General features: G+C 43.0%; 1 long non-coding RNA gene across 1 annotated transcript; it reads left to right on the top strand.

Moving 5' to 3' along the window:
* Positions 1-1,811: 1,811 nt before the first annotated feature.
* On the top strand, positions 1,812-14,828 carry LOC309548468. The gene is made up of 4 exons (XR_014224993.1): positions 1,812-1,895; positions 4,591-4,671; positions 6,930-7,053; positions 14,318-14,828. It is a non-coding gene; the product is annotated as an uncharacterized lncRNA (long non-coding RNA).
* The last annotated feature ends 242 nt before the right edge of the window (positions 14,829-15,070 follow it).

The following is a 15,070-nucleotide window of genomic DNA, read 5'->3' as shown; positions in this document are numbered from 1 at the left end:
CTCAATGTACTCCTGAGCTTGGGAGGACATCACTTGGGATCCAAATGGCTTATGGTGCTTTTCCACTGCATGGAACCGAACGGTTCGGCTCGCTTTTGTGCTTTTCCACTGCTGGTACCGCATTGTACGGTGTAGGAACAGTTCGGTACGGTACGGCGGCGCTTTTCCACTATATGGAACCGAATGGTACGGCTCTCTAAAACAGTACCAACTCGATTGTGGTCCCAAGAGGTACCATACCGGTACCATATCCCACAATCCTTTGCATGCAGTCACTACTAGCCACTGATTGGTCAGAGAATCGTTGTTATCCCACCCACTTAACTTTAGTACTACTTTAGTAGAAAAGCAAACCATACCAAACCGTACCGAACCGCTCCAACACCGTACCATGCGGTACCAGCAGTGGAAAAGCAAACCGGGCCAAGCAGGGCCGAGTAGAGCCGAGCCGGTACTTGCAGTGGAAAAGTGCCATTACACATTTCTAGGGCAGTACCCTCTTCTTCATATTTGGCTCTGAGGAAGAGGGTACTGCCCTTAAAACAAGTAAGCCATTTGGATCCTAGGTGATGTCACCCCAAGCTCAGGAGTACATTGAGTGGATGGAACAGTTGTGTTATCTTGATACGCTTTGTCAGTCGTATCGTCTGTGAGATTTATTTACACATGTTTTACAATAAATAGTTATTGAGATAATGCGCCAGGCTTTGTAGTTGAAAGGACAGACCTTTCTCTCATTAGCTGTCATAGCTTGTGTTGATGGCAGCCATACTGTACATTTTTTTTTATCTATGTGCCTGTATATTGCAGAATGACAACAGAAAAACTTGAGGTTCCGTAAATGAAAAGTTATTCAAAGCAACCCAAACCAAACAGTCTTTAGCTAGCAGAACATAGACAGCACACAGGTGTGACATCTGACATTTGCCTTTAAGTTGCAGCCTGCAGGCACACAGTCCTCATAAGTTAAAGAGTAACTGTATATCCAGTCAGGAGATTACTGTAAGTGGCCGTAGGATGCAGTGCTAGGACAAGATCCTTCAGCATCCAAGGCAAAAAGGCCAAAATGCACCCTTCTCCTCTATCCATTTTTTTATTGTTCCAAGAATACATATTTCCCTACAGACATCCTTCACTGCCATCATATAGCCTTTGTGTAGTTGCATACATTTACCCAGGTTTTGCATTTTCTTGTATTTGCTGTAGGATCAGGGGTCAGGTTGGTTGCTGGTTTGAAGAGGAGGCATGCATACTCCTTGTGCCACTTTGCAGCCCAAGTATTTAAAGGGCTTATGCTGGCCATAGATGACCCTTTTTTTTATCAACAGATTCTTCCATCCACACAAAGGGAGATGGATGGAGGAATCCTCATCGCTGTGACATTGTATTCTGATAGTGGGACTCCTCTGCTGTCAGAATACTATAATCTGCAACTGCAGCCAACTGGTTGCAGTCGCTGATCGAAAAAAGTTTTCCAATATTCCCGTTTCACAGAAGTCGCTCTATCAATTGACTTCTTATGAACAGTTACAGCCATACATGGATTGAAATTTGGCCCATCCCTGCTGAAATTTAAACCATCTATGCTTTGGTTTGCTCTTCATCCAGGCCCTGATTGAATATATGCAAAAACCAAACAGTAATCCTTGATGGGGGCGTTACAGTCCTGTCGAGGGGGTGACACTAACTGGGTGCTACAAATTTCCCGGTCTGACAGCAGGAATCGAATTGGTTGCTGCAGATATACACATTTTCTTTTGACCATATTTTCTAACTGTTCTGACAGTGTTGTGTTGTTCTCCACTATTTGTAGATGTCATCCTCCAGTATTTATCTTGCACAGACAAACAGCTACAGAAGAAATGGTCACTACTAAAGGAAAATAGATTTTTAGAGTAAGTTGAGTGTTTTGCTGGTTGCATTGAAATTAAAGTGATTTCAAAGGTTTCTTTTTTAAAATTAAAATAACAATTGTGTTATGCTTACACTCTGTGTAGTGGTTTAGCATATAGCAGTCCCAACACACCTCAGATCCCCCGCTCCCCCCTGCCAAGTTCCCCCATTGAAAGCCGCTTTCTATGGGTTCACTCGTGCAGGCTTACTCCCAAGCCGCCATGTCTGTGTTAATTGACTTCCTCCTCCTAGGGTATGATTCACAGGAGCCAGGGTAGTTGGCTAACAATATGCCCAGTTGGGACGGACACAGCCGGGAGAGCCGCTGCTCACATGCACATCTCTGGATCATGATCGGGTTCAGGTAAGTTTACGGGGGTCTGGGGGGGACCCTTTGCAACAGAAGATTTTTTTATCTTAATGCAAGGAAGGCATTTGGGTAAAAAAAAAACTTAGAGGAGCTCCAGGGTCCTTCAGAAAAAATAAAAGTCACAAATACTGTAGCTGCTGACTTTTAATATTATTTATTTATTTATTTCAGGTACTTATATATTAGGGCACTTCCCTGTCCAGGAACCCAGCGGTGTCCTCACCTGAGCTGATTTTTCAATCAGCTATTAAGTGCTGGCACTGCCATCCAGACTAAAGCCTCGTAAACACGTACCGATTGTTGGCCGTGAATTTTTGATTGTCGGCTTGTTAGTATGATGATTCCGACAACCGACTGCGACTTTTCGGCCGAACAAAATCTGGTGTGCATGCTATAAAATTTTTGTTGGCCGTCAACAGAACGGCCGATTGTTCGTCAGTCAGTGCAGATTTCGGCAGACAAAAATCAGATGAGCAAGACTGGGCATGCTCAGAGAAGAAAAAACACATGGAAAGTAAACCAGCACATGACATCACTTCTGAAGTTGGATGTTGTTGACCGAAAAAATTTGTGTGCAGTCTAGAGCACATTTCAACCAACACAACAACACTGGACAAAAGACGGCCGATCGGTCGGCCAACAATCGGTGCGTGTGTACGAGGCTTAAGGGAAACCGGCAGTGAAGCCTTGTGGCTTCACAGCAGGTCTTCTACTGTGCATGCGCGAAGCGTGCTGCACTTTGTGAAAGGGCCGTCTGCGGGGGAAGGAGGAGGGGGCTGAACAGTTTGCGATGAACTTAGGTGGAAGTGGCACCGGAGAAAAGGGAAAGGGAGTATGTTCTATTGGGAATGTAGAAAGATAAGTGAAACTTTTATTTATTTTTTGCTAATTTAAAGTGGTTCTAAAGCCTTCAGGAGCTTCATACTAAAGAGAAAGCTCTGCTTGTCTGCCGCGTCTCCTCCTCCGCTGCTACACTTGGCACCTTTTTAGGGGGATGGGGGGAGCAGGTACCTGGTTTTTACAGGTACCCTTCTCTCCGCCTCCCCCTCAATAGATGCCAAATGTAGCAGGGGGGGGGGGGTGCAGACAAGTGGAGCTTCCCTTTTTTTGGTGGAGCTCCTTTTTAAGACTTTAGAACCACTTTAAATGAGCAAAAAAAAAAATACATAAAAGTTTCACTTCTAACATTCCCAACAGAACATACTCCCTTTTCTTCCGTGCCATTTTGTTATGTCTCTGGCAACAAAGAGAGGAAGTCAACCTAAACTTCAAGTCCTGATTTGTCATGACCATGTGATAGTGCTAGGCCAATCCTCAATCACCCTCCCTTTTATGCAGGAGGCAAAGGAATCTCGTGCTCCCCTTTACCTAAAGCACTGGGTATTTCTCTTTGTTTCTAGAGTGGTAGGGGAGTGAAACAAAGGTGAGTATACCGTATGTAGCTGTTGAGAGGGAAAATTGTGAAATTACATATTTAGGGGGCGCTATTATAGTGATGAATTTACTGTAAACCCCAACATGAAAATTCATATACCAAAATATGTTAATAAAATGTTAAAAAATACTATGTAAAAAATAAAACACAATTAGTTGTGGCACTATAAACAAATTCTATATAATAGTGTCCATAATAATAATGTCCATGAAATATGATACATTTTTTCTAGTGTATTCCACTAAATGTGCTTTCACCGAGGAATATTACTTCACACCCAATGTGCTCATGTGAATAAATAACTCACCGGAACACAATGACCTCATTAGTTAAAAAGAAGGTCACTTTGCGCTTGTCTCTTTAAATTCTTTTCTTATTATTTTTAACGGGTATCCACTCCATCAGTCATACTTGACCCTTTAAATATGGCCAGACAGTTTTGCTTTAAAGTATTCCTCTTGCTTACAAAAGGTGAAGTTGTCGTCTTCACTTCACCATAGAAACCAAAATATAGTACTATATAGTGTAGTATGTTTATTTAGCAAAAATATGAACAAGTGTTTAAAATAATGGTCACATTAAAAGGTGCCTAAATTGGCACAGACACAACCCACCTGTGTTAGTATTGGAATTGCTGCAGCTTTGCTCGTGTCCTGGAAGCGGTGAGCTTTCCACCAACCGGATGTTTGGGACCGGAAATGGCAAGCTGGATGTTCCGCCTCTACGCACGTTTCGTCAATCTGACATCATCAGGAAGCTGATGTCCTACTGATTTGTATGAAGGATTTTTTTTGTTTTTTTTATAATTAGTCCACTGAAAATAATTGCTATGTAATGTCATAGGGTGGAAAAGCATATGTTAAAAAATTATTCTAATTATGTTTTATTTTAGAAATTTGACATTTGGACAGGATGGGCCCTCCTGGAAGCTTCTAACAGCTCTCAGACTGCTGTGTCTAGCTTCTGAAGAATTGTAAGTTGCTCTTTCAACAATATATATATATATATTAGTGATCGACCGATATCGATATTTAAAGCCGATACCCATATTTTGGCCATTATATATCGGTATTGGCCGATATTTTTGTACATTAAATTTTTTTTTTTTTTCTTGACAGGTACTGTTGTGGAGGGATCTGGGGATCTAAAAAAACCCAAACCCCTCCTTTGCACTTAAAAGCATTCAAAACGCCAACTTTGGCTGTTTTGAATGCTGTCATTTTTTTAAATTTGGGGCCAAGTACCCAGAAGTGATGTCATGACATCACTTCTGGGTTTTTAAATTGAGACCCGATCAGAGCTAAATGCGGCTTTGATCGGGTCTTCGGTGGCCATGCAGGATGGTTGCCCGGGTCTCCCCGTGGGACGGGAGACCCGGGCGAGCCACAACGGTTTTCATTACAAGACAGCCGACCGTTGGCTATGGACGCCGGTACCGGGGTGATGCCTCTAGCTGCAGGCATCACTCCGGTACAAGCACTTTCCCGAAATATCGGCAATATCGGTAACCTCAGGGGCCGATTCCGATATATCGGGGAAAGTGCATATCGGCCCCTGATACATTGGAATTGCTGATAATTGATCGACCCCTAAGAAATATATATATATAATTTTATTATTATTTTTGTATGTATACCAGTGTACGAAATTCATCTCAAGATTTACATATTTCTAATTCATTAGAGAATGAAAATATTTAAAGGCTTAGTTCGCTATTTTATTTGGTCATTTATAGCTAAACTATGTGCCAGTAAAACAATTTGTTCCCGAGATTAAAATCATAATTACACAGGATTTATATAGTGCCATCATTTTGTGCATTGCTTTATAAAATCACAAAATGATAAGGATTGTCAAAGCAATGTAGGCCACTAGGGGAGATTTACGAAGGCTGGTTTCACACGGGCATGTCCATTGTCTGCATTTACATGCTCGGCAGATGGATGACATGTCAGTGTCCTCTCTGCTATGCCGAATGGACACGGAGACAGCCCCACGCTCCTCTATGGGGTCCTCTATAGGGGAGATTTACGAAGGCTGGTTTCACACGGGCATGTCCATTGTCTGCATTTACATGCTCGGCAGATGGATGACATGTCAGTGTCCTCTCTGCTATGCCGAATGGACACGGAGACAGCCCCACGCTCCTCTATGGGGTGATCGGTGGAAATGGACTGCCTGTCCGTTCTCATCCGACTGTCATCCGATCTGATCCACTGTTTTTTGCGGACAGGATCGGATGGCAGCGGACATGTGTTTGCTGACCTCTGCCGCTCCATAGGGGAGACTGTAGCGTCCAAATTAGGTCCCTCTGCAAAACTGATAGGTGGACCTGATCGGGGAAAGCCTGTGTGAAACCAGCCTAAAACTGGTGCACACAGAATCTGGTGCAGCTGTGCATAATAACCAATCAGCTTCTAACTTCAGCTTGTTCAGTTAGGGCTCTTTCACACGGTCCGCCTCCGTAGGTGGATCCGTGCTGCTCAGCATGGGATCGTAAACACAGATCCCCGCTGAGCAGAAGGTGACAGCTCCCTCTCTGCTCTGTGTGCGGAGAGGGAGGTGTCAGAGCCCCATGCATCTCTATGGGGAAATCGGATAAGAGTGGACCGCTTATCCGCTTTCATCCGATCCCCTGGACGGATGGAAAATAGGGTTTCCATCCGTCCGGATTTCACGGACAGGATCGGATGTGGATGGCAGCGGGTGTCAGCGGACATGTCTCCGCTGACATCCGCTCCCCCATACGGATGCATTAAGCATCCAATCAGATCCGCCTAAAAAACTGACAGGCAGATCTTATCGGATCGCTCGTGTGAAAGGGGCCTTAGGTATTAACAATAAAATCTAAAAGCTGATTGGTTACTATGCACAGCTGCACTAGATTCTGTGTGCACCAGTTTTAGTAACTCTCCCTCATTGTATCTCTCAGTTGCCTGCGTTTAAACATTTTTTACAGGTAGTTAGTCATTTTGGTTGCCATAGTAGATTTTACCTGAATGATTGGGGGACAGAAAAACCATGGCTCAACTCTTTTTTTTGTTTTACTGTCCCTCTGGCTGCCCATTTGAAAGAGCCTTTATTCTGTAATCCATTACATTTTACAGGAAGGTAAAATTAAGGGATGCGTTTTGCAGTAAATAGAAAATGAACTATGAAACCAGCCTGTTTTTCTTTCCACTGCAAGCTTTTAGTATCGTTTTGGAGACTATAATCTCTTTGTTGTTTTAGCACATACTGGAAAAAAGTTCTTCTGGGAAGTTTTATGTCGGAGTCCAACGAGCAGAGCTGCATGGAACTTGTGAGGAAGATTTGCCAGCACTTACTAGAGCAGACTTCATGGGCTCTACAGAAGGTGAGTCAGGCAGATGCTGGAATACAGCGATCGGCTTTAAGTGGCGTTTGGCTTCCTGAAAGTATGGCCTAAAATGTTAACCCTTCTGTTTATCAGCATGGCGTTTAGTGAATCTGTTGGACTGCCTTAAGAGTATTTGTACTGCAGTGAAAAGTAAAATGCTGTGAATGAGGACAGAAGATGGCACAGGTACTGCAGCAGTTTTTTCTAATGATGATGGATTTAGCATTGCTAAGATCCAACGTCTCCCGATAATCAGGAAACAAACATGAGACGCTCAACTGAGCACTTGTGTCTATAAAGAGAAAGCAGTCCATTTTCAGTAGCGAAAACAAGTGTAAATGCTGCAGCTCTTTTTCCTTTTTTTAAATATCATACGGATTGATTTACTAAAACTGATGAGTGCAAATCTGGTGCAGCGCTGCATTGTAGCCAATCAGTTTCTAACTTCAGCTTATTCAATTCAGCTTTGACAAAAAAAGACAAAAAATAAATAAAATTGGAAGCTAATTAGTTTCTGTGCACAGCTGCACCAGATTTTACACTCTGCAGTTTTAGTAAATCAACCCCATAGGGTCCTTTCACATGAGTGATCCGATCAGATCCGTCTGTCAGTTTTTTAGGCAGGTCTGATCGGATCCCCCATGCATCCCTATGGGGCAGCGGATGTCAGCGGTGACATGTCCGCTGACACCCGCTGCCATCCGCATCCGATCCTGTCCGTGAATCCAGACAGATGGAAACCCTATTTTCCTTCTGTCCAGGGGATCAGATGGCATCGGATGAGAGCGGACAGGCGGTCTGTTCTCATCCAATTCCCCCATAGAGGTGCATGGGGCTCTGACACCTCCCTCTCCGCACACAGAGCAGAGAGGGAGATGTCACCTGCCTGCTCAGCGGGGATCTCTGTATCGATCCCCCGCTGAGCAGCATGGATCCGCCTACGGAGGCGGACCGTGTGAAAGAAGCCTTAAGGTATTTAAAACATATGTGAAGGTAAAAAAACAAAAAAAACATGCAGTACATCAATGTGATGAATGCATATTTTACCTTGTTTTATCCCTTTAACCTCTTGCTGCCGATGGGGTCCTCCCCTTTAAGTGTATTTAAGAGCCCTTTCACACTGAGACGATTTTGAAGCAGTTTGGTGCTAAAAAAAAGCGCCAGAAAAGCTCACGAAAACCTATTCCTATTAAAATCAATGAATGCTTTTACACTGGGGTGGTGCACTGGTGGGGCGGTGCAAAAAATCCTGCAAGCAGCATCTTTGATGCATGTTTGGAGCACTAAAAAAAAACACCTCAATAACGCCCCTATCCATTGAAATGGATAGAAAGCGCTTCAAAAGCACCTTAAAATGGTTCTTGAAGCAGTTTTTGAGTCATGTCTCCTTAAAAACAGCACATCACTAACGCCTCAAAGGTGCAGCAAAAGTGCTGCAAAAGCACGCAGCTCTGTATGGACAGTTTTCAAGCGCCTCAGTGTGAAAAGGCTCTTAATGCCAGAGGCTCAAACAGTGACCTGGAGCTGTCAGTGGCAGCTTGGTAACAGTGCTGGGGGCACAGAGTAATTGCATTCCCAGAACAAAAAAAACCTGATGTTAAAGCCTGACCACTGTGCTGTCACATATCAGCATATAGTCAGCAGGAAGGGGTTAAAGTCTTCTAGAAATCCACTCAGCTTTTTGCCCTTGTGGTCTGACAACACACAACATTTTTGTGGACTGAGTGGTGTCAGCCCTATCCATTGTCTTGCTAAACTACTCAATCACTCCAATTCTCAGACCTCTACAACATAAAGAAAATAATATTGCTGCGCCAAGTCTTTCATTGGAGATAAATAAATAAATATGTTTGGTGTACAAAATGTTATCACAATAACTCTAAATCAGTCCATCAACTGTGATACTAAAGTGATAAATCAAATCAGCCCGCTGACGAAGTCCATGACGCAACGCGTACGGGGGAGGAGCCTGCACGTCATCACGTCGATTCCCGGAGACCACAGGCAGCGTTTGATGCTATGATAAGTCCGCACTGCTGAAGTGCTTTGAAATGTAAGTGCGATTTCACCATTTATGATTTAATAAATAGCCTTAAAATCAGAGAGCACTAGCTCTTGCTTTTATTTTTTCCACACCGATGCCATATAAACCTGGAGGGACTATCAGGAGGCGGTGATGGGAAGGCAAACCAGACTGCAGTGATTATTCCAGAGTGTGTATTGACTCTCAGGAGTCTGTTCCTAAGGTGAGCTGCTAATCTGTCACTAGGAGCACCAGGAGTGAAGCATGCAGCACTTTTGATCACATTTGTGGATGAAGATTTTTTGATTTTTCTTTCAGTCACTATTTTCACTGAGGATTGGGACTATTAATATTATTGATTTTATAATCATGGCTCAGACATTGATTTATCACTTTAGTATCACAGTTGATGGACTGATTTAGAGTTATTGTGATAACATTTTGTACACCAAACATATTTATTTATTTATCTCCAATGAAAGACTTGGCGCAGCAATATTATTTTCTTTAAGTTTTCACAGGTGTTTTTGTGTTTGGCACTGATTGTTTGCAGCCTTGTGCACAAGAATCTTGATTGATTCTTTTTTCTGTTGAATGTGGGCTTGCGCTGATTATTTTTGATTTACATACTCTACAACATAAAGGCTAGTCATTCTATAGTCCAGGAGTCTCCAAACCTTCTAAACAAAGGACCACTTTACTATCCTCCAGACTTTAGGGGGGCCAGATTGTGCCCACTGGTGGTAGAAAAAAAAATGTCCTGGATTCAGTGGGAATAAACAATGCCTCAGAGTTGGTGCACAGTGGGAGTGAATAATTGCACAACACCTTTGGTCAGGAGGAGGATAAATAGTGCACCATAATTGGTATTAGTGGAAGAAAAAGAGCCCCATCATTGATATCAGTGGGAGGAATGGTGCCTTATAATTGGTTTAAGTGGGAGGAATAGTGCTCCATTGTTGGTATCATTGGAAGGAGAAGTGCCCCATCGATGGCGTCAGTGGGAGAAATAGTGCCCCATCATTGATATCAGTGGGAGGAATAGTGCCCCATCATTGATATCAGTGGGAGGAATAGTTCCCCATTATTGATATCAGTGGGAGGAATAGTGCCCCATCATTGATATCAGTGGGAGGAATAGTGCCCCATCATTGATATCAGTGGGAGGAATAGTGCCCCATCATTGATATCAGTGGGAAGAATAGTGCCCCATTATTGATATCAGTGGGAGGAATAGTGCCCCATTATTGATATCAGTGGGAGGAATAGTGCCCCATCATTGATATCAGTGGGAGGAATAGTGCCCCATCATTGATATCAGTGGGAGGAATAGTGCCCCATCGATGGCGTCAGTGAGAGAAATAGTGCCCCATCATTGATATCAGTGGGAGGAATAGTGCCCCATTATTGATATCAGTGGGAGGAATAGTGCCCCATCATTGATATCAGTGGGAGGAATAGTGCCCCATCGATGGCGTCAGTGAGAGAAATAGTGCCCCATCATTGATATCAGTAGGAGGAATAGTGCCCCATCATTGGTATCAGTGGGAGGAATAGTGCCCCATCATTGATATCAGTGGGAGGAATAGTGCCCTATCATTGATATCAGTGGGAGGAATAGTGCCCCATCATTGATATCAGTGGGAAGAATAGTGCCTCATCATTGATATCAGTGGGAGGAATGGTGCCCCATTATTGATATCAGTGGGAGGAATAGTGCCCCATTATTGATATCAGTGGGAGAAGTAGTGCCCCATTATTGATATCACCGGGAGGAATAGTGCCCCATTATTGATATCAGTGGGAGGAATAGTGCCCCATTATTGATATCAGCGGGAGGAATAGTGCCCCATTATTGATATCAGCGGGAGGAATAGTGCCCCATTATTGATATCAGCGGGAGGAATAGTGCCCCATTATTGATATCAGCGGGAGGAATAGTGCCCCATCATTGATATCAGTGGGAGGAATAGTGCCTCATTATTGATATCAGTGGGAGGAATGGTGCCTTATAATTGGTATTAGTGGGAGGAATAGTGCTCCATCGTTGGTATCATTGGAAGGAGAAGTGCTCCATCGTTTGCGTCAGCGTGGAAAATAGTGCCTTATCATTGGTGTCAGTGGCAGGAATTATGCCCCACTGTTTGTGTCACCTGGATTAATGGTACTTTTTATCAGTGGGAGGAATAGTTCCCCAAGAGCCAGACAAAGGCTAGCAAAGGGCCACAATTTGACGACCAACTGCCATAGTCCATGAAAAGAACTAGGAGGGCTCTTTGTGATAGCACAAGAAGTGTGGGAAGGACACAGGTGAGCTCTGGAGTTCTGACATGATCAACGGGGTTTTTTTGGACTTATCAAACAGTTCTTGCCAAACTGTATAGGAATGAATGGGACCACAGGACATATGCGCAGTAAGAGGAAGCAGGGACACTTTCACTGGAAAGGTTGGACAGGGCCACACAGCAAAGATCGCTAGATAAAGGAGGAAGGTAAATATTTGAACTGGTGGCTTTGCTCAGGGCTGGGAGGAATTAATTATAGGACAAATGTAGTAAAATGTACTTCATCAGGGTGTTCTGAAAACGTTAGACAGCATTTTAAATTGTGCGAGAAATGTGTTTCAATGATGTATGTGCTTCATACATTTCTGCGATGTGCTGTGATGTTTTAGGGAGCTATGTACAGCACCTTGCTTGCCCCCACTCACCTGCTTGTGTTGTTGAGAAAAGCACAGAGACCCTGTGATGATGTCACTGGGTCTAAGATAAGGTATGTAAAGAAACCAGAAAGGTTTTATTTAAAGGATAAATTCACCTTTAAAATAAACAATGGCACAATATTTTGCTGGTAAAAAAATGTGCATTTTCTATTTTTTTTTTTTTTGTAGGAGCCTGGAAAGCATCACCCCCGAGATCAGCAGGTCGTGGGTGCAATGCAGGGCTCCTGCAGACTGTCAGTGTAAGCTGTCTGCTCGCATCTCATATGAGCAGGCAGCTACACAATGACAGGAAGAATCAATTAACTACTTTGGTGGTTCATTTAAAAATACAAGCCGTCAGCTTCAAAAGCTGTGTCTGTACTTGTAGTTCATTCACAGAGCTCTTTTCAAATAGTGACAGCGGATGTGGGGAGAAAATCCCCAGCCTGCTGTCACAGGGAGGGGGTAATCAGGGAGCAGCTGTAGGAGCGGGAACATGTTAATTGTTCCACCCTAAAAACTGGTGGAACATGTAACATGTTCCCAAAGGTGAACTAATCCTTTAATAATTTCATTTTAATGTTTATGAGGGGAAAAGGATGAACCAGGAAATACAGAATACAAACAGATTAAACTTTAGCTTTAAAGTGCACCTTCAGTTTTCAGGGGAAAGCAATCTCTGTATATTGCGTGTATTATATATGTGCGTATTTAAAAAAAAAAAAAATATATATATATATATATATATATATATATAGTATCTCACAAAAGTGAGTACACCCCTCACATTTTTGTAAATATTTTATTATATCTCTTCATGTGAAAATATTGAAGAAATGACACTTTGCTACAATGTAAAGTAGTGAGTGTACAGCTTATATAACAGTGTAAATTTGCTGTCCCCTCAACATAACTCAACACGCAGCCATTAATGTCTAAACCGCTGGCAACAAACGTGAGTACACCCCTAAGTGAAAATGTCCAAATTGGGCCCAATTAGTCATTTTCCCTCCCCCGGTGTCATGTGACTCGTTAGTGTTACAAGGTCTCAGGTGTGAATGGGGAGCAAGTGTGTTAAATTTGGTGCTATCGCTCTCACTCTCTCATACTGGTCACTGGAAGTTCAACATGGCACCTCCTGGCAAAGAACTCTCTGAGGATCTGAAAAAAATATTTTTTGCTCTACTTAAAGATGGCCTAGGCTATAAGAAGACTGCCAAGACCCTGAAACTGAGCTGCAGCACAGCCAAGACCATACAGTGCTTTACCAGGACAGGTTCCACTCAGAACAGGCCTCGCCATGGTCGACCAAAGAAGTTGAGTGCACGTGCTCAGCGTCATATCCAGAGGTTTTCTTTGGGAAATAGATGTATGAGTGCTGCCAGCATTTCTGCAGAGGTTGAAGGGGTGGGAGGTCAGCCTGTCAGTGCTCAGACCATACGCTGCACACTGCATCAAATTGGTCTGCATAGCTGTCATCCCAGAAGGAGGCCTCTTCTAAAGATGATGCACAAGAAAGCCCGCAAACAGTTTGCTGGAGACAAGCAGACTAAGGACATGGATTACTGGAACCATGTCCTGTAGTCTGATGAAACCAAGATAAATTTATTTGGTTCAGATGGTGTCAAGCGTGTGTGGCGGCAACCAGACAAGGAATACAAAGAAAAGTGTGTCTCGCCTACAGTCAAGCATGGTGGTGGGAGTGTCATGGTCTGGGGGCATGAGTGCTGCCGGCACTGGGGAGCTACAGTTCATTGAGGGAACCATGAATACCAACATGTACTGTGACATACTGAAGCAGAGCATGATTTCCCCCCTTTAGAGACTGGGCCGCAGGGCAGTATTCCAACATAACGACCCCAAACACACCTCCAAGACAACCACTGCCTTGCTAAAGAAGCTGAGGGTAAAGGTGATGGACTGGCCAAGCATGTCTCCAGACCTAAACCCTATTGAGCATCTGTGGGGCATCCTCAAATGGAAGGCGGAGGAGCGCAAGGTCTCTAACATCCACCAGCTCTGTGATGTCGTCATGGAGGAGTGGAAGAGGACTCCAGTGGCAACCTGTGAAGCTCTGGTGAACTCCATGCCCAAGAGGGTTAAAGCAGTGCTGGAAAATAATGGTGGCCACACAAAATATTGACACCTTGGCCCCAATTTGGACATTTTAACTTAGGGGTGTACTCACTTTTGTCACCAGCGGTTTAGACATTAATGGCTGTGTGTTGAGTTATTTTGAGGGGACAGCAAATTTTTTTTTTTAATTTATTTACTGTTATACAAGCTGTATACTCACTACTTTACATTGTAGCAAAGTGTCATTTCGTTAGTGTTGTCACATGAAAAGATATAATAAAATATTTGCAAAAGTGTGAGGGGTGTACTCACTTTTGTGAGATACTGTATGTGTGTGTGTGTATATATATATATATATATATATATATATATACATATATATATAGTGTGTGTGTGTGTGTGTGTGTGTATATATATATATATATAAAATTTTTTTTTTTTTTTTTTTTTTTTTTTTCCAGATCTCTGCTTGGAAAAAAGAACACACAACAAATCCTCATCTTGCCTTAGTGGAAGAATTACGACTGGAAGCACTGAGAATTCTGCAAAGTTCAGACAACCTTCTACAGAACAGGGACTTTCTGTCACCATAGATCTGTGTCTGTATGTGATGTTTACATAAGCACATGTTTTACAGCAGACTCTCACCCTTTTTAAGCATACCTTAACTTTAAATGTAGCTGTAACTATTTTTATGTTGGGGGCTGCACTACATAGAAACAAAGCAAAGAAGAGTGAAAAAGGCCAATGCCCATCAAGTTTTATTTATGTTAGTTCTAATGCCATTACTGTTGTTCCAGAAAAGGGCAAAGTTAAATAAAGGGAGGCAGCTGTCAATTTATTCCTACAATGGAAGAAATAATTTCCCTCTTGACCCTGGACAGATCAATTCTACAGATGTTACTTAAAGACACCCTGTCAAATAAGTAAAGTACTTGAGCAAACCACATACCTGTAAAGAAGAAACCGAATATTTACTTCCATCCGGAGAAGTCGTCAAATGATCACTGCTGGGGAACTGACACTTCTGGGAGTGTCAATCTTCTTGTTCCCTGTTTTTTCCTGCCAACCTCCCCCATCATTACTATTTCGTGTAATGCATGGAGTTTACAGAAGAATCAGTAAGCGCCGCAGGTGACCAAGCAGATTTACATTTCTTTAAAATGGAAAAAAGTCCGCAATACTTACCTCCCCTCCAACAGTCCAACGTTCGC

Source organism: Pelophylax lessonae (genome assembly GCF_965119305.1).
Source record: "Pelophylax lessonae genome assembly, chromosome: 2".
Taxonomy (NCBI): Eukaryota; Metazoa; Chordata; class Amphibia; order Anura; family Ranidae; genus Pelophylax; species Pelophylax lessonae.
The sequence above is the reverse complement of the archived record's forward strand: the minus strand, read 5'-3'. Positions and strand labels throughout refer to the sequence as shown.